This window comes from Topomyia yanbarensis, chromosome 2 (genome assembly GCF_030247195.1).
Source record: "Topomyia yanbarensis strain Yona2022 chromosome 2, ASM3024719v1, whole genome shotgun sequence".
In the NCBI taxonomy this organism is placed as follows: Eukaryota; Metazoa; Arthropoda; class Insecta; order Diptera; family Culicidae; genus Topomyia; species Topomyia yanbarensis.
In genome coordinates this window covers 97,678,641-97,692,572 of record NC_080671.1, presented here as the reverse complement: position 1 = coordinate 97,692,572, position 13,932 = coordinate 97,678,641, and positions in this window count along the sequence as shown.

Sequence of the window (13,932 nt, the reverse complement as noted above, 5' to 3'; positions counted from 1 at the left end):
TGTTAATATTGCAAATACTTTACACCACTGTATTGTTGATTGATTGTCATAATTCGACCACCAATCAATTGCCAATTAGAATTTTCGCAAACTTGTGTATGACTTTCTATAATGCTGACCCCATCACCTTACTCATAAGCGTCATACAAATCACATCGCTTGATATAAAAGTCATGTTCGCCTTTGAAATCAGCATCAGATCAATTAAAAATTTAATTCATTTGTCAAAGGTTTCGAGTACCATTGAAATATTTAATGAAAGGAAAGAAAAACAAAATTTTGTTATTTTTCATATTTTATATTTTTCTTATAATGCTGTGCTAAAATGCTTCTTGATATTACCAGCAAACTGAAAAAATACAATTTTATGTATTAATTGTTGGATATGCGTATAATGGACCCGGGTCCATAATGCGCATATTCGACCCTGGGACCATAATAGGAAAACGAGTTGATTATAGGGAGATGGATACCAGTTCGAAATATCGAATTTTACTAAAGGAATCAAGTTGAAATGCTTTAAATTTGCATTATATTGTTTGAAAGACTTGGTATCATCAATTGATAGAATATTACATTAAAAGTACAACTGGATTTATCCAAATTCTTTGAAATTGTTACCACCGTCTACTGCGGGGTCCATTACTAGCACATTAACCCTAAATTTGGTTCCCTTGGGGGTTAAGAGGAAACTATTTTATTCTCATCTGCCAACTGAGCAATTTATCTCCGTTGCTCCACCAGACTATGATGAGGTAAAAGCAGAGCATCTAATAAAGGTTTGCTCTGTCACAAGCAAGAGGATTCAGTAATGAGAGCATGTGGTTACTGGGCAAAAAATGCGCACCAAAATAAAACTCATGTTATATGGGGGTAAAATATTTCTCTATCTCTTCGTTGCAAAGATGAGTAAAATGAAGCCTGGTGGTGAGTGATGTGGGAGGGGTACCCCTCACCGTATCCCCCTAACTACGCCCCTGTTAAAATACAGAAAACCTATGTAAGTCAAATTGACGGATTAAGCTGACGATGTTCAGAGTGATTGCATAATTTTTCCATAGGAGAAAGGCAAAAATGTAAATTTACTGTGTGTCCGCAATAAATTTGTAAATTTTTATATAGTTTCGCGTGTGTGAACGGTTTTGTTTGTGCAGATAGGTGTAGTAATTTTTGTTTGACAATTGTACATAGTTAACATAGGGCTTAAATAGGCCACCGCTCTCCTACTGCTGAAATACGTGTACTGGCTATGCTGCGCATAGGTGATGGAGCTGTGGTCGAAGTGGAAGGCGGCCATCGTGTTGGATATTCAGATAGTGACGAACCACGGTTAGTGTCAGACGCCCGAGTTATAATATCCTTTTCGGGACAGTTTTCCTCCACTATTGCAGTGAAGTGCACGCGTGTGACGGTCAGTTAAATCCGTCGAAGAGTACCGGCCCGTGGTTCGGGCACACGTAAAAGCGCTGTCGATTCGCCATTAAGGGGTAAGCTAAACGTCAAGGAGTGTTTTCGCTACCCCGCCTAAACATTAAGCAATCGTATCACCGTCCGTTCTCGCTGTAGAGGATAAGTCAAATGAGCCAAGCTCTCCTCTACAGCTAATCGCCCCCTGGGAAGTGCACTGCGGTGACTTCCGGGATCGCTTGCGGCGAGCAAGTTGATCCGGCGATAGTTCGCCAACGTCGCTAGGGTGGTTCCAATAAAGGAGCCAAGCTCACCTCCCTAGCTAACCGCCAAGGATTGCTGCCGGAGCAGCTAACGACAATCCGGGAGAACTCGGCCGTTGTAGTCCCGGCCGGTCGGAAAAAACCGTCGCCTTTCCGTCGTCAGCAGGAGCAGACTATAAGGGACGACTAGCATAGGAGAGTTTCGGTGGAAGAATAAACGGTAAAGTTAGAATTTTATTTGTTTTTCCTTCTTGTTTTTTGTGTAACGAAAATCCGAAATTCCGGTAGAAGCACCTAGGCCGCCCTGAAAAGAAGGATCCGCCGGGCAAACAAAAACCCGAGTAGTGGGCAAACCCCTACTTACACGGTTCAGCCATCTCAGAGTAACCGATGTGCATATTTTTGGTCACATACATACATACACACAGTATATTTAACACGAAATCAAAGTCAGTCGTCCGCTTCTTCTGTTATATTATGTGTTAGGAAGTTAGAATATCGCAAGAATAGTAAGCTTTTACGTAGAGATTTTATCGTCAAATCCTTAAATTTGTCCATAACGATATTCTTAGAGTCCGAAAAGCGCTAGTGACTGATGTGAAGGAGTACAAAACCGTAACATTGTGGGCTGAGGAAGCTGAGCGTTCATTGGCGTTGGTAAAGACTTCCGGTTTCTTAGCTACCCTGAAACAATGACTAGAAAAGTTTGTTGAAGTAGAGAACACGCCAGTTTCCGTGACTCCAAAGAAGGCAATATCTTTGCCAGGAAATGGATGACCAAGCAGGTCCAAGAGGCAGACGCGCGACGAGGTCCACACTGCCGGAGGGAAGGACGCCACTCAACCGGGAGAAAGCTGGAATACCGGTGTAGTTCGGAAGGAGGAACACGGGAAACAGCAAAAGTTCATGGAAGAGATAAAAGTAGAGAAGAGGAAATGAAAGTCCACGGCTCATCAGATGGCACCAAAGAGGGAAGCCATGCTCGTCAAAGCCCATGATACGCTGACGTATTTTACGCTTCTAAAGAAATCCAGAGAGGATCCGGAGCTGCAAGATTTAGGGGAAAATGTGATAAGAACCAGGCGTACGGAAAAAGATGACTCGACTATGCAGGTAATTATGACCGATTCACTGGTCGCAGAGCCAGAAGTTAAAGCAGAAGCCCGCAGACAGTGATTGTGTGCAAGGCCTGGATGAGATCACGATGGTAGATAAACCGAGAGGTGCACTGAGAACACAGTGTAACGTGGGCGAAGTGCACATGACGATCCGGTTACAGAATGGGTGCGGAGGAGGACAGGCAGCGATGATTCGTTTACCGATAACCGCTGCTGACAAGGCGCTGAAAGTAGGCAAAGATTCGGTTAGATGGTAGAAAAGCCAATTGAGAGCCACCCTTCTAGTGGTTAAACAAGTGGAGAAATGATTCATTCATTTGTTCCTTGGACCCTTTGCAGGGGATTGAAAAGGCTCGGATAGACCCAGGATGTACTGAAAATGCGCGGAGATAGATCATCTTACGAGACCGAAGTGTATTTTTTGCACTCCAGATCACGGCAATGACCATCAGACGAATGACTTCAAATGCCCTGGCTATGGGCAGATTCCTTATTCCAGAAGTGGTATTACATTCATATGAAGGCTTCGTGATCGCCAAAATCAACGGCGTCTTCGTGTGCAGCTGTTGGTCAGTGAACCAGAGCTGCCTAATACTGGAGCAGTTAACTAAGCAGTTGATCGACCGAAAACCGGTAGTCATAATGGTGACTTCAATACCTTGGCTGTGGAATAGGGCAGTAGAGTAATCAACTCAAGTGGATGTATCCTGTAGGAAACTCTAGCTAAGCTAGACGAACGATTGTGTAATTAAGGTTCCGTTACCATAATTTCGGAGAGACGGGAGGGAGCCTATCCTCGACGTCACATTCTGCAGTCCTTCACTGACGGCGAACACGGATTGGAGAGTTTGCGAAAAGTATACGCATAGCGACCACCAGACGATTCGCTGCCGAATATGCCAACGGAACCCTTCGGCAGCACGGAGAAGAATCATGTGCGAGCGAAAGTGGAAGACGAATGCTTTCAACAAACACCTTTTCGTTGAGGAGCTTCGGCCGGACAGCGGGACCGAGAAGGTATATGCAGCTGATCCAATAAGAAGGATTGTGACGGCTTGTAAAGCTACAATTCCGCGAAAGCTGGAGCCACGCAATAGACGGTGTCCAGCTTACTGGTGGAACAAGACGCTCAGTACGCTACGTGTTGCTAGTCCCATAGCCAGAAGGCGGGCTCAGAGAGAAATATCGGAGTCAGATGGAACCGCTTTGAAACGGAAGATCAAGCTTGGCAAGTGAAACTGCCTCAATGAGCTTAGCGAGAAGTAGACCTCAATCCGTGGGGCGACGCGTACCGAGTCGTGATGTCGAAAATGAAGGGCCCTTCGACGCCAGCTGAAATGTGCCCAGGTGAGCTTCCCCGAAATGTGGAAGATACAGAAGCTGGTATTGCTGCCAGAGCCAGGGAAACCACCGGGCGATCTGGTCTCGTATAGGCCTATATGATTGCGGGATACACTGGGGAAACTCCAGCAAGAAATCATCTTTAACAGGCTGACGAAATACACGGAGCGTGAGTGTAAACTGTCCAAGATACAGTTTGGGTTTCGCAAAGGAGTATCCCCAAAGGAGGCAATTCGGACGGACTTTACACGGAAGCGGACAGTAGATCGATACTTCACTGTGGTGACGGTAGATGCAAAGATATAAACAGCGCCAACTAGAGAACCATGTAATGACGGTCCCCGACTATCAAGCCCAGATCTTGAAGAACTACTTCCAGAGCAGAGTGCTGTTACACGAGACGAACGAAGATCAGAAGTCAATGCGAGTCACAGCACAATCACAGGAATGCCCTCTCAAGGTTCCATTCTCTGCCCAACTCTTTGGAACGGGATGCACGATCGGCTCTTTACATTGCGGCTGTCCATGAAAGTGAAAATCGTGTGTTTCGCGGAGGACGTGTCACTACATCGACGAGCTTCAACAAACACGTCGACTATGCCTGCGAAAAGTCAACTAAGGAAACGAACGTAATAGCAAGGATCATGCCAAACATCGGCCGTCCGAGAACTAGTACGAAATGTCTGTTATCTAGTGCTTCGTCATCGATGTTTGATCCCCACTTGCATTAGAAGAACACCAGAAACCTGAGAAAGATGGTGAGAATCGATTTGATGGTGAGGTAAAGGGCGAAACGAAATTATTGCGACACATTCAATAGGACATAACTTTTTTACCATTGGGTAAAAATCAACCAAATTTTGCACACTTTCTCATTGATGTGTATTGTTTACATTCTGTCAAACTCGAAGTCGTGTTTTGCGATTCAACGAAAATGGAGGTGAACCAACGCGAGTCAAGAGAACAAATTCTTTCCAAGCACCTGGAATTTCCTGATCTGTCGCACGGGCAGTTGGGAAAAATGTTGAACATTCACCATTCAACCGTCTCCAGAGTGTTGAAGCGGTTCCAGGAGCGGTTGACGTTGGACCACGGCAAAGGAGTTGGAAGAAAACCGGGACCAGAGAACAAAAAGACGGAGGGAAAGGTGAAGCGGATGATTAAAGCAAATCCCCAAGCCCTGATTTGGCTAAAAAGATCGGCATGTCGCAGAACTACGTCCTGAATGCAAAGAAGAGAGCTGGGCTACACACATACAAGGTACAGAACTTCCCAAACCGCGATGAGCGGTAACAATCGACGGCTAAAACTCGGGCACGGAAGCTCTACGAGAAGATGCTGACAAAATATGGCTGCTGTGTGATGGACGACGAAACGTATATGAAAGCCGATTTTAAGCAAACTCCGGGGTTGGAGTTTTTTACCGGCAAGAGCAAGTTCTATGTGGACGACAAATTTAAGAAGAAGAAAATGTCGAAGGTCGCCTCCAAATATCTCATTTGGCACGCCATCTGCTCTTGCGGACTAAGGAGTGAGCCTTTCGTGACAAAGGGCACAGTAAATGGCGAGATCTACAAATCTGAGTGCCTCGAGAAGTGCCTTTTGCCGTTCTTGCAGCAGCACGACGAAGCTCCGCTATTTTGGCCAGATTTGGCATCATGCCACTATTCTAAAAGTGTCCTGGAGTGGTATGAGGCCAATTCTGTCCATTTTGTTCCAAACGACATGAATCTGCCAAACTGTCCAGAGCTGCGCCCGGTGGAGCAGTACTGGGCAATGATGAAGCGGGAACTTCGGAAGAGCAAGAAGACAGTCAAAGACGAGAAGGACATGTTAAGAAAATGGAAAAAACTGAGAAACTGGTGCCGGATGACACTGTAAAGACTTTGATGGAGGGCATCAAGCGAAAATGCGTTCAATTTTACACTCAAGGCTCCATCGATTAACTTTTCTTTTGATTTTTGAAGTAAATATATGTGTTAAACTACCCTAAAATTTTGGTTTGATTTTAAACATTATAAGAAAATTGGCATGACATTTTCGATGTCGCAATAATTTCGTGTTCGCCCTTTAGCAGTGGGAATGGAACAATTTGGAGAAGGGAAGATGCACCTAGCGGCTCCTCCCGATCCTGTTGACGTCGTTCAATAGAAAGCACGAAGAGGTGAACTTCCACCTGACACAACTCCTGTCGGGCCACCGCTGCTTCAAGAGGTATCTTCATCGGTTTGGGCACGCAACGTCACTGTTGTGATCGGAGTGTGAGACACTGGAGCATGTTGTCTTCGAAAGTCCGAGGCTCGTAGCGACACACAGAGAGATGCTTGAAATGGATGGACCGGACATCAACCTAGATAATGCCGTCTACAGGATGACAATCGATATAAACACGTGGAACGATCATGACTGCCTCGCTGTGGAAATGGCGTGATGAACAGCGAGCAACAATTTCAGAAGGGCTACCACCTCCGGAAAACTCTCCGTTTGGAATAGGCTAGATCCACCGCCGGGGACTGATCAAGTAGACTGCGACACAGCACCGGGTATGGGTCGTCGGAGGGCAAGCGAACTGGACGCCATGCTCCACCCGGAATTGCCGAACCGACTACGGCACCTTACCGGTTGGTGTGAGAGAAATATATCAAAAATCAACCATGAATCCGTATCGGAATAACTTCTTACGTCTGGGAACTCTCCGTCGGCGAAAGCTAGATGACCGCAGGGGACTAGACTGAGTAGACCGGGAAGAGACACTACTAACCGCGGGTCGTCGGAACTCCAGTGAACCGGACTTGCGGTACTACCGGTGCCAGCCAAAGGGCTCAAGGAGTTGCGGTGCTGAATGGCACAAGAGAGTCGAAGGGCGCAATAAATTAGAAAATCTGGAGTTTGCCGCCCGTATTGTCCTCGGAGGGGAAGAGCACTAAGCCTTGACCCACAGCTCTTTCGTACTGCAATACAAAAATAGCCACTTTGTGTGGATGGTCGAAAACTGGTGGTTTTTTGACATTTTTGATTCTAGCACATATTAATATATGCTAAATATTATGGTGATTCTTAAATATACATTAATGAATAATATGAAATAAACTCACAAATTTCCAATACTAAATTTTCACAACATTTCCTCTAGTGATCGTCAATCAAAACAATGAGTCACTATTACTATACAGTATTATATTATCATCTCAAGAACTTACCATCAGTCCAGAAATTGAAGTTTATTTTCAAGAAATATGCAGATTAATTGATTACTTAAATAAACCTAGTTCAAATATTCTGTCTGACAGTTTTCAGTACTTCTGTCACCAACAAAAATAAAGAACCAGAATAAACAATTTATCTAACCAAACAAGAATGTCGTCTAAACGACACGGAACATAATTGACGACATCAACGCTGAAGAATCTCTTCAGGGTCCCAATATAGCAGTGGTTGTTAAAAGCACAGAGCAGCTCATTGCAAGAAATCCCACCGTACGACAGGCGCTGTGAGTGCTGAAGATGCGCTTAGAACGTGTACTATAAACAACTCAATAAAACCAGTCACCTCTCCGGTCGGAAGGGCTGGTGTCTTCCAACCTGCAAAAAATGTGGCCGTGTTCAGCAGCCAACCTACGACGCTACGCCACAGACCGGATTTAATTCGTTTTATAAACACACATTATATTATGCACTTACAAGAAAACTCAATAAGCACATACTCAGCCGACGTTAATACAGCTAAATAAAATGAAATAAATAAATAAATGGTCGTTGCCATTCCCGTTCGATTCCCGGTGTTCCCTGTGTGGAAATGGTTCAACTTATCGAACTTCAAAACATTTTATTTACTTTGCTTATCCTCACAACAGTGCAAGTTGTTACTGAATAAATTGTGTAGCTAATCTCGCGGCTCCTCCCTGCCGGGTGAAACGATGCCCGGCTCAGATCCATTACATAACCTCCCATTAAACTAACAAGTGCGCTGTCTTAGATATGCAAGGCAACAGTACGAGGTCAGGCTTGCTGCGCCTTGATGAAAAAGAGGATGATCAGTTTCAAAACTGTCACAAGCTTCCAAACGTCAACGCGATAAGGCACGATAACTACTCGAACGAGATCGACGTGGGTAACTTGTACCGGGGTGGAAGAATCTATACGGATAACATGACCAGAACGCGTACACAGTGGGACGGTTCATAGTAATATGTGGACAATAAAAGATCAAAATACATTTTTGAGTTACTTACTGGTCTTAAATGAATTAGGGTAGACGCTCCCTTATTCATTTCATTAGCTGCTACACGTTTGCGAAAAAGTTTGATTGCTCTGCTAAATATTTAACAACTAAGGAAAGTTTTAAGTAAACAGCTTGCTACATATAGACACTCGACCTTATAAACCGAAACTTAGAAACCAATTTCACTAAAAAATATTTTAAAGTTATTACTATCGCGCTCCTCATTTCATCTCAATGCTTTTAAAGCTACGCATTAGCATATCATCCCAACACTCACACCTTTCATACACACACATTGATTGAATATTCGTAGTTTTCTGTCGAAGGCTTTTGAAGGTTACGGTTCAAGCTTAGAAAGGCGGCCATCTTTGAAAACGAAAAAAATAGTTTTTTCTCACACCGTTGGAAAAAAAAAATCTTCATGAAAATCAATCAGTAATACTATACCAATGCCCCGAATACATTGAATCATTTTCATGAATATTTTTGCAACGGTGTGGGAAAAAAACTGCTTTTTTTGTTTTCCAAGATGGCCGCTTATTGAGGCGTTCTCGGTTGAACCCTAATGTTGCAAATTTGCGGATAACGTAGGACGAATTTCGCGCCAAATCGTATTCAGTGTTGGCAGCACCCTCTCAGATTTTAATGAAACTTTCTGTACATGAAGATTTTGTCACAAAAAGCCACTTTGCATACTTTGTTTTTCCAAAAATGATCTAGACTGTCTTTTGAAAAGGTCCAAACTTTTTTACCATTTTTTTTTCAAATAGCAATAGTCTAAAAATGACAAATCCTACAAAAAAATGTTGTGAGAGTGGTTTTCACAAAATTAGTCAAATTTTCGAAAAAAAATATTGAAAAAATTCATTGACTCCTACACTGAAAAAAAAACCGATTTTAAAAATTTAAAGTCGATTTGCAAAAAAAAAACCATTTTTGATTTGGATGAAATTTTATTCCCTACCTACCGTCAAAAAAATAGTAGTTGATAGTTGATAGTTGAGCATTTTCAAGAAAAAAAAGTTATTTGAAAAAACTTTTCTTTGTCCAAACTGAATTTTTTTCTTCAGTGTATTTCTAGAGAAAACTAAACCAATGAAAGTCATATTCATCTCACAATCCAATAAAACTCAGATTGTGAGAAGTTTTTATCTAATTTAGCAACTAAGCATATTTTTATTAAGGGGTTAATACTTTTTTCATTTTTCATAAAATCGAAAAAATTTCATTACTTTATCTGAAAGCTCAACTCCTTGAGAATGTTTTCCCAAATTTTTATAGAGATCCGAGAAATAGACCAAAAGTTACAGCGCTTCCAAGCGCGCTTCGTCTACCAAGAGCAGTAGTAATTTGAAATTTTAAGCTCGATTATCTCGAAATGTCGTCTTACTAAAAATGGTTTTTCCGTGATCACGATTGCCGAAAAGCAACTCAATAAATTTTCTTAATTTTTTTTCAATTGATTGTAATTAATTTTTCTCGTACTTTAACGATTCCTTTTTATTCAAAAATTTTTGCTTCATGGATAAGAATTTTTTAATACAATTTTTAGAGCTGACAACAGCAGTTTTTTTTTACTAAAAACGTTCTCGAATGCAGGAAAAAATAATATTTATTCAACTAAACGTTAAGATACGAGCAATACTCATATACTAATGGAATTTTTGGAATTTTGGGATTTTAGATGATCTATTGGTCTTCAATCGTGATCACCGCAAATCTCTTAAATGAAAAAGGGTTTCGGTGAAAAAGCCATAACTCCGCCAATTATCAATTTATTTTTATAAACTTATGCTTGTTTATTTCACTGAAAAATGTACTACCAAAATATTATAAGTTTGATGTAATGAAATCATTGCTTTATTCCTTTACTCAAATTCAAACTTTTTTGACATTTCTTTCATTTGAATTTTACATAATTATTTATTTATTATTTATTTATTATTTATTTATTTTTATATATAACATTTATATTATATTATATATTACATATTTTGTATTCATCTTCTGAATTAGAATACCTTTTCGTCTCTACTTTGCCATCAGGAATAGGCACAAAACTGTGGAATTTTTGAGTTTCAGACATTGTTGTGGCGTTATTATACAGCTCTTCGAGTTCTTCTGACATTTTGTTGTACTATTCAGTGAATATGTAGCAGAAAATTAATTTTGTGATATTTTTATCAGTTTGTTCATCTGCCAGTTATATAACTCCCGGGGAGTTGTTATGGTATTTCCATGGTCGCGAGCAGGACTGGCTCTTTTTGCCATTCGCTTGAGAGTGTCACTAATTGCATCACGGGGTCCTTTTCCATGGGATGCTGCAACAAAATGCCATCCTGCACTTAACTCATACTTTGACTGGAATCTACACAAGCTTGCGAAGTTTTGCTTAGTTTTGTATTGTGCTGCTGCTCCATCAGACATAAAATAAATTTTGGAAAAGTTTGTCAATTGTTTCATCAAATTTATCAGTTTTGAGAGGCACAAATGAACTGCAGTCTTCAAGTCTTCCAATCTTCTTCCCAAGTAACAATCAAAATCCTAGGAGGATCTATCATTGTTTTATCTTAGTTTAAAGACGGTTCTTTGAAGCCGATGATTTTATCATGGTTTTATGCAGTTATCATGTTATTTGTTCCGTAGTTACGCTATAAAACTTTCTTATGACCTACACGATAAAACTTTAGGGTACTAGTTTTAAGAATGGTTCTGAAACCTTTCTTAATACTTTTTTAAAGCTGGAATAAAACTAACATAAAACAAATATTTTAGTCATAAGTTTTATCGTAGTTAAGTCATAAGTTTTATCGTAGTTTAATGCCAACGTTCAAGCTATTTAATTTCTATAATAAAACCACTTGAAAACAATTACTCCAATGAGGGGCTTGATATACACTAAGGAGTTATAGGAATTGTCACCAGATTTTCGTACTCTTTGTACCTGATTGTACATTAGTAGCTATCAACCGCAAAGAAACTATTTCAACATTACTGTTTTGAAATTATCCCTGAAAATCTCTCAAAAATTTTTTGGAGGCAATACGCAAGACAAATCTACACAGGTTTATATCATCTATAAAGTATATTTCAGCATTTCTGCACAATCAATGACATTAATATTTATTTTCCTGGATTATTATCAAGATGGTAAATAAAGGGTGCTTTGTTATGGAACTGATGCGGTTGTCAAACAAAACATGGGAAGCTAATGATAATGAAATGGTTCGTTTTTCTGTGGAATAGTATGTACGTTTTACGATTTGGTGAGTATAGTGAGCGATTGCAGGCGAATTAAACAGTTTGGTGTATAGAAATTTCCTCACCTGAAAATAGCTGTTATCAGGGCTGTAGAGAGAAATTACGGGTCCGGGGGATATAGCATAAGGGCCCCCTCCATCATTGTAGATTTTTTGAACACAGAAACTGTTAATCTCCAAATCTGAAAAATAAATATCAGCTATGTATTTCATGGAGAACTATAGGGGAATAGTGCTGTTAATTTCAATGGCTTTTATCATTTCAAAGGGTGGTACGGTTAACTTTTTTTTGTTTATTTTCCGTCGGTCTCTGTCAGCACTGTGTGCCTATCACTGACACCAGAGAGGTGACTCCAAAACTAGATATCGGTTCATCTACACCGGGACCAACGACTCTACTTCCCTTGTGAATAAAGACGTGACACAGACTTTTTACCTCAGAACATCCTAACGACCTCGGTTGGGATTGAAGCCAGACCCACTGGACTGAGCAGCGGTCACGCTTTCCACTTAACCACCGGCGTCGTCTATAATCAAAGTTTTGTCAAACAACAATGATTAAGTTCAAATAGCATAAAATACAGGAAAAATAATGATTTTTGGCATTTAGTTCGACCTATCGAACTTTGAAAAGCTATAACTTGTTTTAGAGACATTCTAACACCGTACATCCTTCGGAAAAGTTGTTCACCATATCCTGGACTATACTTCTATCTAATTAGTTGCATACTGCAGGAAGAATTGTAGTCTGTAGAATTGAAAATGCAAAAAAGTAGGTTTTCCCATACTAATTTCCATACAAATTTCAAACGCAATGCGCTACGCCGGGTCCAAACCAATTGACCCCAAATTTTGCACAGTTGTTTGGGAGCCCAAACAAAAAGTGCTATGCTGAAAAAACGATCATTTTGCCCCACCCTAATACCCAACAGTTTGTTATTTCGTTCGATGATTGGAATCCTGCGGCATAGAGGAATAAAACCTCGATAAAATTTTATTGAACACATCCAATCAGTAGAGAAAATCGAAGTTTAACTGAAAGGCGTAACATGGAAAGCATGAGCGGTTTTATAAACTTTTTCAAAAATGGTTTACACAGTTTTATGATGGTTTTATAGCGCTCATATAATGGTTCTCAAAACTGCTAGGTCAGAAGAAGGTTTTATGCAGTACGTTTAGTATTGCACTTAAAGAGTAGAATACAACTATAATAAAACTCTTACTCCTATAGTAGTTCGCATAGCAGGTTCTACTGATGACGATAAAACTGGGCCAACTAGTCATAACATGGGTTTATAGCACCCTATACGAAGTACATAAAACCATTAGGTAGGCATGGAAGGTTTTTAACATTAGTTTTATTAAACGCTATAAAACTTAAATATAACCAAAACTGTTACTTGGGCTTGTCTTCCAGTCTTACTGTCTTCCAGTCTTTTAGCCTTCCAATCTTCCAGTCTTCCGATCTTCCAATCTTCCAGTCTTCATTAAAGTTTGTTATGAATATATACCAAATTCGTTACTGATACTTTTTGCATGTGTCAGGCAACTAGCAGCTGGGTAAATGGATCCTGAGACGATTATGACTTTCATTGGTTTAGTTTTCGATTAAAATACACTGAAAAAAATTCAGTTTGGACAAGGAAAATTTGACTAATTTTGTGAAAATCACTCCTAACATTTTTTGTAGGACTTGTCATTTTTAGACTACAGCCATTTGAAAAAAAATTGGTAAAAAAAGTCCTTGTGGCCCTTTTCAAAAGACAGGCTGGATCATTTTTGGACAAACAAAGTATGCAAAGTGGCTTTTTGTGACAAAGTCTTCATGTACAGAAAGTTTCATTAAAATCTGAGAGGGTGCTGCCAACATTTGTTCGAGTTGGCGCGAAATTCGTCGTAGAAAGAAATGTTCCTGTTCCAAAATAAACTGTGAATATTTACTTACTGCATATAACGATTTTTTTCACCGCACATACGGCGCTGACGGCATTCAATCACTTCAATTCCTAAACTAGAGCATAGAAAATATTTTAGAATGAATACAAAATTAATTAATTCATTATTAGCAAAGATATCCTGTCCAGAAAACTAAAGGCCTAGTATAGATTGCAATGCCATAGTATTACCTGACGCAGCAATTTTCTGGGCAGTTTATCTAAGCCTCTACCAAATAAATAGTACTCAACTCACCTTGATCCCTTTGTGACACCCAAAGAAAGCTCTTTCCAATCAGCAGAATCCATCAAAAAGGCCCTTGAATCGGAATTTCCTGTCCGAAAGTTCCATGAAAGTAACCTTTTGTTTACATTCATATCGGCAAAA